Source organism: Epinephelus lanceolatus, chromosome 3 (assembly GCF_041903045.1).
Source record: "Epinephelus lanceolatus isolate andai-2023 chromosome 3, ASM4190304v1, whole genome shotgun sequence".
NCBI lineage: Eukaryota > Metazoa > Chordata > Actinopteri > Perciformes > Serranidae > Epinephelus > Epinephelus lanceolatus.
Genome location: NC_135736.1, coordinates 17,881,004 through 17,894,370, shown reverse-complemented (window position 1 = coordinate 17,894,370; position 13,367 = coordinate 17,881,004). Strand labels below are relative to the sequence as shown.

Sequence of the window (13,367 nt, the reverse complement as noted above, 5' to 3'; positions counted from 1 at the left end):
ACGCTGTGTCAGCACTGCCCAGTGTGGTCTTCATGTTGAGTTTTGGCAGTTATTTGTTGTCCTTCGTTATGGTTTTAATTGATTCAGTGCTCTTTATTTGTATGTGTGGTGCAGCAGGGCGTGACGAGACGTGACATGAAGCCAAATGTCAGCTCACAGAACAGTGTTGACGTTTATGAGGCACAGGTTACTGTTGGTGTTTCTGTATTTGTGCCTCCCATACATCACTTGTCAGTCAGCTGTGTCTTACATGTGTGTGTTTTTTTAGCACATTGACCGAGCTGACCATAGTGATAGGTTGTATTTAAAGGTACAGTAGCCTGCATCACTGGTATAGTGGTGCTGTTTGTGGAGTGTGAGCTATGTGTGTGGTGACACTAGATCCGGAGGACCACCATGGTGCTAATCTGCGGTTCATTTATTTCCTCTCCTGCTGGGTCACAAATAGTTGTGTTGCCCTTGTGTGTGTTTATGGAGTTACATTTGTTAATATGACCTCTCATCCCTGCATACGTGACCAGAAATACCACTCGGGACACCATGCAGACAATACTCTATGGGTCATAGTGTGTTTGTTTTGAAGGAGTTACAACATATATGGTTTGTTAAAATGTTAAATAAAAAGCAGCTCTTCTTTGTGTCACATGTTTAAAAGTGACACAGTACTCGCCTAGTAGCCGGTTAGTTTTTCTGGTGCTGACTAGCAAGTGTGGCAACTCATCGTGTGCATTCCTACCCCAGGGTATGTCAGTACACTATGACAGCACCCGTGGGTTTGGTCAGAGGTGCAAACAAACACACTCAGAGACAGTGAAACATGGTTGTTCTGCTTGATATTTCACTCACATCGAAGCTGTTTTACACCCAAACAGTGTGCACAGGTGTGATTATTACAATAGTGCTGATTACTTGATACACTGATGCAGAATGAGCATGTCAGGGCCAGCTGTAGTAATGCACTCTGGCATGACTTTCAAAGTACAGGACATCATAAACTCATAACCTTGACATCCCTGATAAGCTGCTGCAGGTTTCCTGACATAGCGTGAGGCTCATACACTTGAAGACACCATTAAAACCATTAACAAAGTGGACAACCTTTAAGACGCTTAATTAAAAGACAGGGGACTCCCTCCAGGCGTGGGCTGCTCTAATCACCATCACCTCTTCCCTCCTCACAGCGCCCTTGAGTCCATAATACTACAGCATCAGGAGTTCATCTGCTGGACTTTGTAATTGATCAGATCCTTATTATAAACAAGGTAAAAACTCTTTATGATCTACTGTGTCCACTGGTGCTTGGCCTCGTATCCAGGTCAATGTTTCTGCAAACCACTGTACTGTTGGTACAGGAGCAGTGTGTCTTTACACCGTGTTCCTGTTGACGTTGCTGAGCTTCTCCTCTGCTAGAGGGCAAACGCATGTCATCAGTGACGCATGTTGCATTCTGTTCAGTAGCCCCCCTTTGGGCATCACGAGCAGCCTGTGAGTCTGTGCGCTCCTTCAGTTTGTGTTTGTTTGTGTGCACAGTACACAAATTGACATGTGTTTGTAGTGTTAACAATTTGATGTGCAACAAAACGTGCTCCCTTTAGATTTGTTTGAATTTACTGCATGTTTTTTGTGCACTGTAAATGTTTCTCTTCCTACAGATAGATAATCTGTTGGTGTGTTTGTTTATATGCACAGGAAAAACTGAGGTTTCAAGTTGTTTAAGCCCAATTTTTACACTTTTAATTCATCATTCCTCCAGAATTTATTGTCAGAAGGATGAAAAATGCACATTTATGTATGTGCGTGTTGTGTGCAGCACAGGTACAGCACAGAGCCGCTCCATCTGTCTCAACTCCCGCCAGCTGCCACTCATCCTCTCTAGCTCAGGGTTTTTATTACTTTCTCAGTGCTTGCAGGGGAGAACCTGCTGAGGCCGAGCAGAAGTGAACAAACTGATCATCTGATAGCAGATTGCATCATGTCACACCCAGTGTTCCCTGTCTGTTACCAGTTTCAGTTACTCAAGGAGCGATGTTGCATTACATCCTGTGCATTCAGATGGCAACGCAACCCTTCCTTCAAAGAAAGGACCCACCCTAACATTAATACATACTGTGAGAAAAAACTGCATTTGTCAGGCTATGAAAATGGGCTGAAAACAAAACAGATTTTAGGTATTTGAAACATCATCCCCTAGTGTCAGGTAGAGTAGTGGATAAAAGAAATTCATAATATAATTTTCATCACACTGAAATAGAATTTAAATTCTCAAACCACCATTCATATTGTGCAATTAACTAAACGATTAATCATTGCAATTTGCAACACTTCTCGGGAAGTTTATCAAAACAACAAATACAAAGTGTATGCATTTCCTTTTAAGCATTTCAAAACAGATTCTCATGACAAATACACTTTCAGCCTTATCGGTTCCCCCTCATGAGGGATCCCTGCCTACACACACACACACACACACACACACACACACACAAACTCACAGATTTTCCACTAAGGATGTATCTGGTCGGAGTCGGGGAGAGATACCCTGTCAGATGTACGTGGTGTTGTGTCACATGTCTTGGGCTCTTGTCGCAGGATGGGAAGTATGGGAAGGCTGTATTTCCTTTACCTCAGCAGAGGAAATCACTGGATAGGACCCATCTTTTGTTCTGTCCTTCCAGGACGGTCACTGATATGCTCCGGGTGGGAAGTTAGACAAACACAAGGCCATGTGATATCACCGTGTTTCTGCGCCCTTTATGGGCCAACAAGAGTTGTTGTTTATAAGTTGGACGAGTGATGTCATTCATCTTGTGGTCAAAGGGACTGTGGTGGTGTGTCCTAGAGATGATGTCATCAGTTTGAGCCCCACTCTGGTGTTCCGGAAAAAATGTGTTTCATGGCCTCTGGGACATGACAATAAGGGGAAAAGATGACAAATACGCTTGTGGTGTGTGTGTTTGTGTGTGTTACTGAGTATTTGTTACTGGGTGTGTTACTGGTTTTTCAAGTCCAAAATGTTTTCAGCATGAACTAAAGAAAAGGATCTTTAATGAGAAGCTGGGTTGTAATTGTGATGATGACATTTTGCCTGTAAATCACAGAGTTTGGGAACATCACCATCTGTTTTTTTAAGTGCATATCATCATTAGCATTACTTGCAGTGCGAGCCCAGGCTGGTCTAGACTAATAGATGTGCTTACAGGTGATAAATTTAGGAATTGCAGGATTTCACAGCCAGACGCAGAGAAATCACAACTACGTCTGAACTTCAGAGGCCATTAAAGAGATAAATAATGCTTATTTTCTTTCTTTATAAGAACTTGATGAGAAGATTCATACCACTTTCATAATATGTCAGTTAAATATGAAGCTGGAGCCAGCTGGTTAGCTTAGCTTAGCTTAGCATTAAGACTGTTAACAGGTTGAAACAGCTAGCCTGGATCTAGCTCCTCCAAAGCTAATGAAATCCCCCAACTGGCACATATAAGGCTCGGGGGGATCCCTATGCATTTTTATACTTCCTGTGAATATAATCGAAGTAAACATATTTCCACATGTACTTGTACTTGTCCTGGACTGAGTATGGGAGTATCAGACAGCACATTAAAACGTTTTTTACTTATAAAAATACATAAAACCTTTCATGTTGGTGATTTAAGTCAGTAAGTAAATTGTTGTACCTGATCTAATTTAAAGGTCAATCATAGACCTTTTCATGGGCCTCCCTAGTGTAGTAGTTAGAGCACTTGTCTTCCATGTGGAAGGTCTAGTGCTCGAATCCTGCCAGGGTCGACGTCAGCAAAGGCATGCGGTCGCAAGAGGTTCCCACCGCCGAATCAAATGGGATCAGATTCCTTAAGGAGGCTTTTGGATAAGAGAGTAACTCCAGAATCTGAGCCAAGTCCTCAACAAGGGCGCATCTCAACTGTTGTAGATGGGACGTTCCAGATTGGATGTTCCATACGTAAAAGACGGATTCATAGACCTTTTCATGGGCCTCCCTTGGCCTTGGGCAGGGGTAACCTGTACCCTTTGACCCCCCTGAAGGCAGGCCTGGCTAAGCTAACTGTCATCTGGCTTTCTAGCTTCATATTTAGTGTACAGACAGAGTGGTGCCAATCTTCTCATCTAATTTTCTGCAAGAAAGCAAATAATATTGAGCTATTTCTTTGAGAGAGCATAAAATCAGCAGGGCCATATTTGATCCTTTGTTGACAAGGTTAATTCTAGGTTATTTCTTGGCTAGAGGTTCGGTTTAGTGCCAGAGGTACAATTGTGGTGGTGATTGTTAGGTTTAAACATGGTTTATGTTTGGGTGAATTTTTAGAGATGATGTCAAGGTTAGGAAAACAGCCACAGAGGGCAACTTACAAAATGTTGAGTCCAGTGTTTTTATTTGCGTCTGTGGTTTTCAGCCATATCGATATTCAGTCATATGATAATTTTACATTTCATGATTCCTGGGACTGGCAGCAGGTTTCCTTTTTGGGAGGCCAATTCAAGTTCATCTGCACTGAATGCTGCTTAACCTTGCCAGTTTGTGGGTTGGAATACAACTGGTCCATGTTTAAAGAAACATTAGGTTGACTCAGACTAACACTGGACTTATTTGGTTACTTGGATTGTCCAAAAGCCATTCAGCTACTTACAGTAGGACTCATTTTCTAAAGCAGTTTCTTAAGTTATGGGAGCTGTAAAAACAAAACATCTGTTGAGTAATGTGATTGAACGAGGTCTTTGCGGCATCTTAACTTTGTGACTTTATATGGATGTAAGGAAGTTTTACAACGATCAGTCACAGTAACACTCAGCAGTCAAAATTATTGTTCTTTCCAACAGTATTTGGCAGCATGGTGGGCTGTTGCGTCCCTCACCTACCAGCCCGTGTCTCATCATCAAACACTGACCCAGCTGAGGTGCCTTTGAGCAAAGTGTCTGTATCACAGCTGAGCACAGCCCCTGACCTCCCTGAGGAGGAGTGTTTGTCCTGCTTGGATTGATAGTATATCACATTTTCAAATTGTTATTACAATAAAAACAAATGAAAACAAAAGTGAGTGTTTAATGGGGCGGTTTCTAGGCTAGTCACATCATGTACTCTGCTTGAACTCATCCCTCAGTGAAGGCGCTCTTCCTGTTAATACAGCTGTCTGGGTGATCTGTTCAGAAAGGCTTTGTAGAGAGCGGCAGGCTGCCAGCACTGAACACAGATCGACCTGAGGGAGAAAGCAGGGGATTGTGTCATCTCATCAGAACAATAGACAACATTCGACATCGTACACATGACTGCGGATTGCTTGTTTTGTATTGTGAATACAAACATATGGGCTGGATATGATCATTTTAGTATTATTTTAGGTATTTAACTGCTGTTGAAGGTCTTGTTAATCCAACATAAATTCAGTTGTAGCAGGTGTCTCAGTTTTGAACTTTTGGTTAAAGCATCGTCTGTTTTTCCCACAGCTCTGCACAATCCCTGTGGGTTTTTTTTTTTCTTTTCGCAGCCTGTGTGGTGTTGTTTTCCTCCAAACAAGTTGTGTCTCTGGTAATTATCCAAATTGGATTATCATGTAGTTTGTCTGGGGTGGAGAGGTTCATGCTGGGCTGGGGTCTGTGTTTGTGAGTGTGTATTGACACGTGTGTGTGTCTGAAAGACCTTGCAGTGCTAATGTTACCAGAAGGATTTGTCTCCTATCAAAGAAGTAGTGTTGGATATTTTCTAAATGTGTGTGCTCAGGAAACTGTAGTTCTTTTATGTTAAGGTTTATGTATTTGCAATATTAACACTTGGCCTTTACTTTTTGTTTACATACATTAATATGGCAGTTTCAATCCACAAGACAAACTCCCCAAGGCTGTGTATACATGTAAGTATACCAGAGTGTCACACAGGATAAATATCTGGGTAAAGGCTGCAGTGCTATAAATCTGGTTGTGTTTGTTTATGGGTGGGGTTCCCTTTGTGAAGTGATTTTGTTAGCAGAATGAAAAGGACTTGAAGTGCATTGAACTGCATTACATAGTACATATCCACCCCCTAAATGTGTGCCAGAGCTCAAATTTGATAATTCCCTGTGCCCCGTTAAGGCCTCTGCGTGTTTGCACATGCATGTATTCATGTGTGCATGCTTGTGTGCAGCGTTCCAGACCTGAGCAGCTGTGTTCATCCAACTTTAGTATTAGTGACCTGCCTGTCTTTGTGCTGCTCGTTCTCTCCAGTGAAATTACTGTAAGATAAGATCCCCCAAATTCACCTCACACTTGGGGCCTCCATCAGCTGTGCAGTCAATGTGCAGATTTGACATGCAGACAATAGCCCGGTTTCTACAGCCGCACAGGTGCAGAAGGAATGGGTCGATAACTGACTTAACAAGCAACTCCAACTATACAGTGAGGTTACTGTATATTAATGTATTCATTTAGCCCATGTCTTAACTCAGCTTTAAGGCTATTGTCATCTTTTTCCACTGGGATAAATGAGTTTTTTGGCTATAGTTTCAAGGGAAACAATTGCTTTCTGTCACTGTGTTTTATCTTGTTTGCAACCTTTCTACTGACGCATATTGCATTTTACTTAATAGCCTTTATTTTGATTTGATCATTCATTATTAAGATATTTGCCTTTCTAGTCATTTTCAGCAATTACTTATATGTTGGAAATTTAACAAGTAACTCATCTTTTCCAGCAGTAAAGTTGCCTAATATAACCTGATGTTAACGGACAGTATAGTAGCTGCATTGGGCGGAAACAAACACTCACACACAGACACAGACACACACACACACACACACACACATGTCCCTATAAAGCAGAGTCAACAGTAGTCAGATTAGGGGGCTTTTGGAGTGGACAGCAGCACAGACAGAATCACACCATCTGAAAAACTGCTGCTACCAGGTGGAAATTCTGCTTTCTGTTGTCATCTGCTTTTCAGCCAGGCAGCAAGGGTACATCGATTCATATCCACTTTTGCATGTATAAAAACATGAGAGGATCAGAAACCAAGTCTCAGCTTTGTAAGAGATATTTTTGAGTGAATGTTAAGCAAGATAAATGTCTTCTTGAATTTGAACTGATTTATGTGCAGAAAAATTTGACTGCATTGCATTTAATTGAAGCAGAACGGAAAACGTATAAGCAGGCCTGCAATCACCAGCTACTGCCTTATTAAGCTATTGTGGTGAGATGTTGTCATGCCCATGTGTGATTATTTGGATAAATGGGTTGATTTTCACACCTGAACAAATTCTACTAAATATCATCTGCTGATGTTTCCTGCTGAATGAACACAGTCCTGACAGACTGTCTTATCTTGCCATCTGCTCTGCAACTGATGTGAACATAAACACATTTTAACACACGCCTGCTTTTGCTTCAGGATCCACTATATTTTTTTGCCCGTCAGTTCAGAATTTGACCTCCGATCTTTGCTCAGCCACTCTAGTTGTCTCCTCAACTCACTCACTTATTCTCATTAAATTTCAAAGTCACAAGTAACATAAATCAGCTCAACAGCAGTGAAAGGATCACCTGTCAGCCTCCTCATACCTCTGAGTTAAGTCTCTAGCCATCACGCCATCAGAGTGTGACAAGGCTGACCAGACTGGACACTGCGGATCTCATGTCGTCTTTCTAAACCCGTCTGACAGAATCAGATTAACGAGATGTTGAGATTGTTGTATAACTGTGGCAAAACTAACAAGACAGAAAGTTCACTCTTGTCTCATCCCTGGGCTTTTTTATAATGAAGTGGTGTCTCTTAGAGTTTAGATGACACCTCAAGCCACTTGTTTAAGGCCTTGCGGTGCTTTCAGACTATTAGAAGTGACCTCACCTCCCCTAATATGGCTAAGGCAATAATTAGTTAAAAATAACATTTGTCTGGATTTTATATAATGAGGCCGAAGGGGGCCATGCTGTGTGGCTGGACAGTCACATCCACCAAAGTGGTCAGCAGAAGAGGCTGTTATGTAACTGTGCTGGTTTTCCTTGTCTCTCTGCATCTCGGTCAGAGAAAAAATAATAAGCATGTCAAGTGCAGTGCCCGGCTTAGTTAATGACGTGAAGCGGAATTCATTCTGGTCTTTCTAGTTGCTCTGGTAGAGGATATTAATGCTGCTGACAGTGTGACTTGAACCCGGTCATGATGGTAATACCGTGAGGCTAAAGTCTGGACAACAGGCTGTGACACAACTGTGTGTTCCTGATGGTTCAATGATTAGTGTGAAACAAAGATTTAAGGGGTGAGAGCTACCATGTTAAAAGTGCTTGTTGACCCCAGGATGTATGGGTGATGGGGGACTTCCTGCAGCTGACTATCAACACCACAAACCAATCTGGCAGACTCTTTAATCAGTTTGCATTTTCAGCTACATTCCACAGAGATGGTACAAATAAATAGATGTACATTTTTTGTTCTTAAAAGTAGGGCTGGGCAATATTGAGAAAATCAAGTATCATATTTTTGATACCTTGATATCAATATTGTGACGATATTGTAGGGTTGATTATTGGTGCTTTTACAAAATATTTACACTATGAGATTTTTGATAAATAATCATCCGTAATGTAGATATAATAACAAAGTGGGCAAAGATAAATGATAGAACAGCTAGAACAGTCTGGTAAGTTTAGAAAATGACATAACTTTAATGTAATGCAGCCTTTTAAACCAGGAAAAGACAACATGTAGAGTATGATATCCAAAATCTAAGAGAAAATCTTGTCTCTTATCATGATATCCATAAATTGCAATATTGTCTGGATCTACGTAAAAGTACCTCTTTCACTTATGTATTTTAAGTATGTACCTTGGCACCATAACACATCATATGCAGGTGCTTATCTTAAGATTCACAAGGTACCACAAAATTTCTAAGTTTAAGTCCAAGTTTCTGATACAAATGTTCTGGTCCTCATTTGTAGCAATTTGGCTGAAATCAGAGATAAAGTTAAGAGGTGGTTTAGGTAGCACACTGATGAGGCATCTAGATGGCATAGGGGAAAAAGCTCTGGCCCACGAGACCCGGAATGAATCGCTGGCAGCGGTGCCTTCTGGGTAGGCCTCATCAAAAAACTATTGGTAGTGGTGGTGGCTGGGAAACCGTTGAGGGATTATGTATTTGATGCAGGAAAAGTAATGGCTGTTGGTTGCTCCATTCATTCTGTCTTACTCTGAACAAGAGTGGGAGCAGGAACCAACAAAAACTGAGGAAGTCGGTCCAAAAAAAAAAAATGGACGTATGGTGAAGTTCTACAAAGTAACCTTCATAGGATATCTGCAACCTGATGTCCTGCTCCTTAAGGTACAAGTCTGCTCTACCATTTTTCACACAGGGTAGGCAATATTTAACAGTGATGGGCAATGTTTCCCTTAATTTATATGACAACACTGACTTTTTAATAATCCCAGCAAAGGTAGAGTGAAGGCTTTTACTGAAGGTTTGGTATTTGCAAAAGCAGTGCTTTGCCACTTTGTGTCAAACTGATCTATAGGCAAAGGTGGAATTAAAATAAATAAATGAATGTAGATTCCTAGTTTCTTCATGTATGACTGAAGACTTCCTGTCACTACCTGGAAAGGGACTGCATTCACAATATATAATATTTTATTCAAAGCTTCCGTTTTTGCTGCTCATCCGCCCATTCACACATGCAAGGCAAGGCACTGGCCTAAGCATCTGCAGCATTGGGAGTTCAGTGTCTTGTTGAAGGACACTTCGAGGACAGTTGGACAGAAGAGCTAGGGCTCAAACAATCAACCCTGCCATTATTGGACAACTCAGATGTCTCAACTTCAGATGTCTCAACTTCACATGTGTCTTGATTGTGGGTCTGCTCTACCTCCTGAGCCACAGCAGACCCACAATCAAGACACATCTGAAGTTGAGACTCTGATGCTGATGCCAGGTGTCAGCAGTCCATCTCTACTTGATCTAGGCACAGTCTCAATATATCTCGTTACAAAAACACTAAGTCTAAACAGGCTGTGGGTGCATAGATAACCACGCTGAGTAGAATCTGTCGTCCAACTCTGTGTTGACACTGCTGGCTTCTTATTCTTTATGTGGCTCGATACTGCAGATCTGAGCTATGAAAAAAATGCAGACTTGCTGTCAGCGAGCTTCATGCTTCTCACACTTCTCATTGTCATTCCACACCTGATGGAAAATTCATTTCTCCACCTCCACTAATACAAAAAACATCTCCACCAGATTCAGCAGGTGGTTTCAATTCCCGTTCGTTCAGCCAACCTGGACAGAAGCGTGTTTCCACAACTGCTCTGCCATCTGGGGATTTTCACTTGCTCTCCAACATCTCGCATAACTCCCAGAAGCAACCAACACTTTCAGTCATTGTGACCGCACTTACATAATCTTGACTGTACAAACTCATGCAAGACTCATCTCTGAGCTGTTCTGCTAAATACAAACTAATGTGAGCCCTGTGGATTTATGCAGTCACTTCATCATTTATCGTTGCACATATTGTTCTCTCAACACATAGTCTGACTCACCCGATGTAGACTTTGGCTGTAAGCCGTCCATTGGGAAAGAGATTTCAGCCAGCATACTCTCTTTCTTCTACTATCTGTGTTTTACCATTTCTAAATCTTCTTTGCTACAGAAAACAACGACAACAACCTCCGACTCAACAACTTGCATGCTGAAAATGTCATGTTTTGACGAAGATTTTGCAACAAGGCATGCCTCCTTCGTTTAGCAGTGAATTGTTGTTAAGATCTACAACAAATAAAACAACTTGTGAGCACACCTTGGGAAAGAGAGTTTATGTCTTGGAGGACTCTCGCAACCCCTGATGTTTATCTGTTTTGTGACACAGCCAGTCAGAGTTGATTTTAACTCTGACGAAGGCATGTGCCAGTGACATTGGCTTCACTAATGCCAGTCCATTCTACTTCACAAGCCTCTGTGATATCGTCGTAATAATGTTCTGCTAAAGCCACAAATAGCCAGCAAATCTTCTGTGGTTGTAATGGTTCCAGTAAGCTCCCCCAGAGGTAAGGTATAGTCATGCCTCCCCTCTGGGGCACCGTTTATCAAATTATGTTTGTCTTTTTTTTATCACTAAAAGTTAAATTACACAGTGACATCTGTTACTAATATTTTTATTTTTATTTTTGGTGCCGGTTTTTTCTTTGTGGAGCCATTTTAATGACAGTGCTCGCCTACCCACAAGGGCAAGGTTGCTGCATCCTGGGCATGGGCTTAGTGCTCCCAAGATGACTGATTGGTTCAAAGAAACAACAACAAACCAGAGTTGTTGTTTTTTTTTTTTTTTACCTACAGCAGAAAGATAATTAGCAATTCCAGACCGTTCTCTAGCACTGACGCAGTGCTGTGGAGATAGGTCTAGCTATATAAGACTACTCAACACATTGCTCCATTATTCTTTTACATATAGATCTGTATAGGGCCAGCTGTCAGTACTTTAGACCTTTTAAGGTATCAAAAAAATAACCTAGCTTCAAATAGTATTGACACACCTCCAGACAAACCGTACCTGCATTTGATCCTTTTTTTTTTTTTACCAAGATCTAAACAAGAAGACGACTGTATTGCATTGTTTTGCTTGCAGCCAATTAATACAAGCGTGTGATTTGCCCACTGCAGCAGCAGCTACAACCCATACAGTCTGAATATTTGAGGGAGTTGGCAGTTGAGCCGAGATGTCGCCATAAGGTTTGAAAGTATGATGCCTGTGGCATCTAATAAAAATAAATGCATAAAATGTGGATTTGTATTTTAATAATTCGAGCACTTTTTAAATGTTTTTAAAAATTATTTGGATGTAAAGGACTAGTGGTGGCATTTTACGCAATTGAATGCTTCCATTCACATCGGTATCAAATGAAGTATCTTAATGGATCGGTATTGCTTTAATGGTATTGAAGTCGTCATTTTTTTAAACGATAAACAGTCCTACAGGTTTGGAATGTTTTTTTGTTGTGTTATTTTGGGCCAATCCCAAAATTCCCAGTAGCCAATTATCATTATAATGGAATGCAGGCGCAGCACCCTCAGCAATAACACATCTCACATGCTATCAATAGCTCTCGTGTTCTCGTACGGCGAGCCGTGTTTCCTGGTGTTGACACAGTTGGTGTTTGTGCAGATGACAGAGATGACTATCAAGGGCACAGACCGAGTCCCTCAGGCCGCCCGCCGCTTGGTGTAGCCGCCAGTACAGTACCACTGTCCGCGGTGGAAACTGCTGACCGCCGTGACCAAGAACACACACACTGAGGCCTTTAACCTCACGTGAGAATTCACCAGCGCAAACACATGGACACAGGCAGTAATTGAGCCACATCTAGAGATGGTCGAGGTTCCTGTAGTGCAGAGACTTTGGGGAGAGCACAATGAAAATAAATGCAGCACTTGGACCACATGTACATTCATCTCTACGTCTTTTCTCCTGTAAATGATTCACAAGAAAAGAAGAAGGGCATTTAATGTTTCCTTTGTAAAGAAGGTGGTTAGATACAAGGTCTACTGTATCTCAAAATAGGACAGCTGGTTTGTAATTGTGCCTAGAGACACAACAGAACAGCAGAGGATGTATAAGTAACATAAATCCATGTCTGTCACCTGATGGAAAAGAAAGATTACAAGCATTTGCTTACATTGAGTATCTTCTTTATGATTAGATTTTTTTGGAGTATGTCAAATATGTCGAATTACAGAGCACACAGGAGTTTTTAAGGATAATGAGAAGGTTTCCAGCTTTACTATGGGAGCTGTCTTCCTTTTAATTTCAGATTTTTATTTCACTCGTTCCGGGCTAATTTGTGTTTTTGCATCCTGCCATTACAGACTTCAAAACCACACACAACAAGTAAATAATATTTAAAGCAGATGAATGCGTCTGCCTTTTATTGTGACAGATTTCTTCACCTCAGGCACACGATAGGGCTCAGAGTTTTAGTGGATAGCTCTAAGAGCCCCTCGAAGACTCGGATGCAGAAAGTAATAATGCATTTGTCTGTTTTTGTCCTAGTTGGCGAGACGTCGTTACCTCCAGCAGTCCCCTGAGAGGTAAGAATTCCTACATCAACACGCACCATTTCAGCTCCTGCTCAAACCTTTTAAAACACCTGCTGATTGCATTAACAGCACGGAACAGTTGTGAGTATTATCTTACGCCATAACAACCCTCAGCTGATGGGAAATAAGATGCAAAAAAAATGTAAGTCTGAAATGTAGTGTTGACTGAAGTTTTGCTCTGAAGTCCAAACTCCTCTGCCCTCCTCTTTGGTTTTTTCAAGGACACAGAAGGTAAATGGAGAATTATAGTGAGCTCTTTTTCGGCTTTGGTCAGTGGTAAGCTTACAAACTGCTTCTGGCCA

The 13,367-nt window shown here is 41.5% G+C and overlaps 1 protein-coding gene across 3 annotated transcripts in view; it reads left to right on the top strand.

Annotated features, from left to right (window-relative positions):
- The window catches only part of add3a (adducin 3 (gamma) a), a 133,143-nt gene that overhangs the window by 9,195 nt on the left and 110,581 nt on the right, over positions 1-13,367 (top strand). For 2 of the 3 annotated variants that reach the window (XM_078166026.1, XM_033625321.2), the window contains exon 2: positions 13,019-13,056. The exons of the other annotated variant lie outside the window; for it this stretch is intronic. The gene's annotated coding sequence lies outside the window, so the exon portion shown is untranslated. The remainder of the gene's footprint in view (positions 1-13,018; positions 13,057-13,367) is intronic. 3 annotated transcript variants of the gene reach the window in all.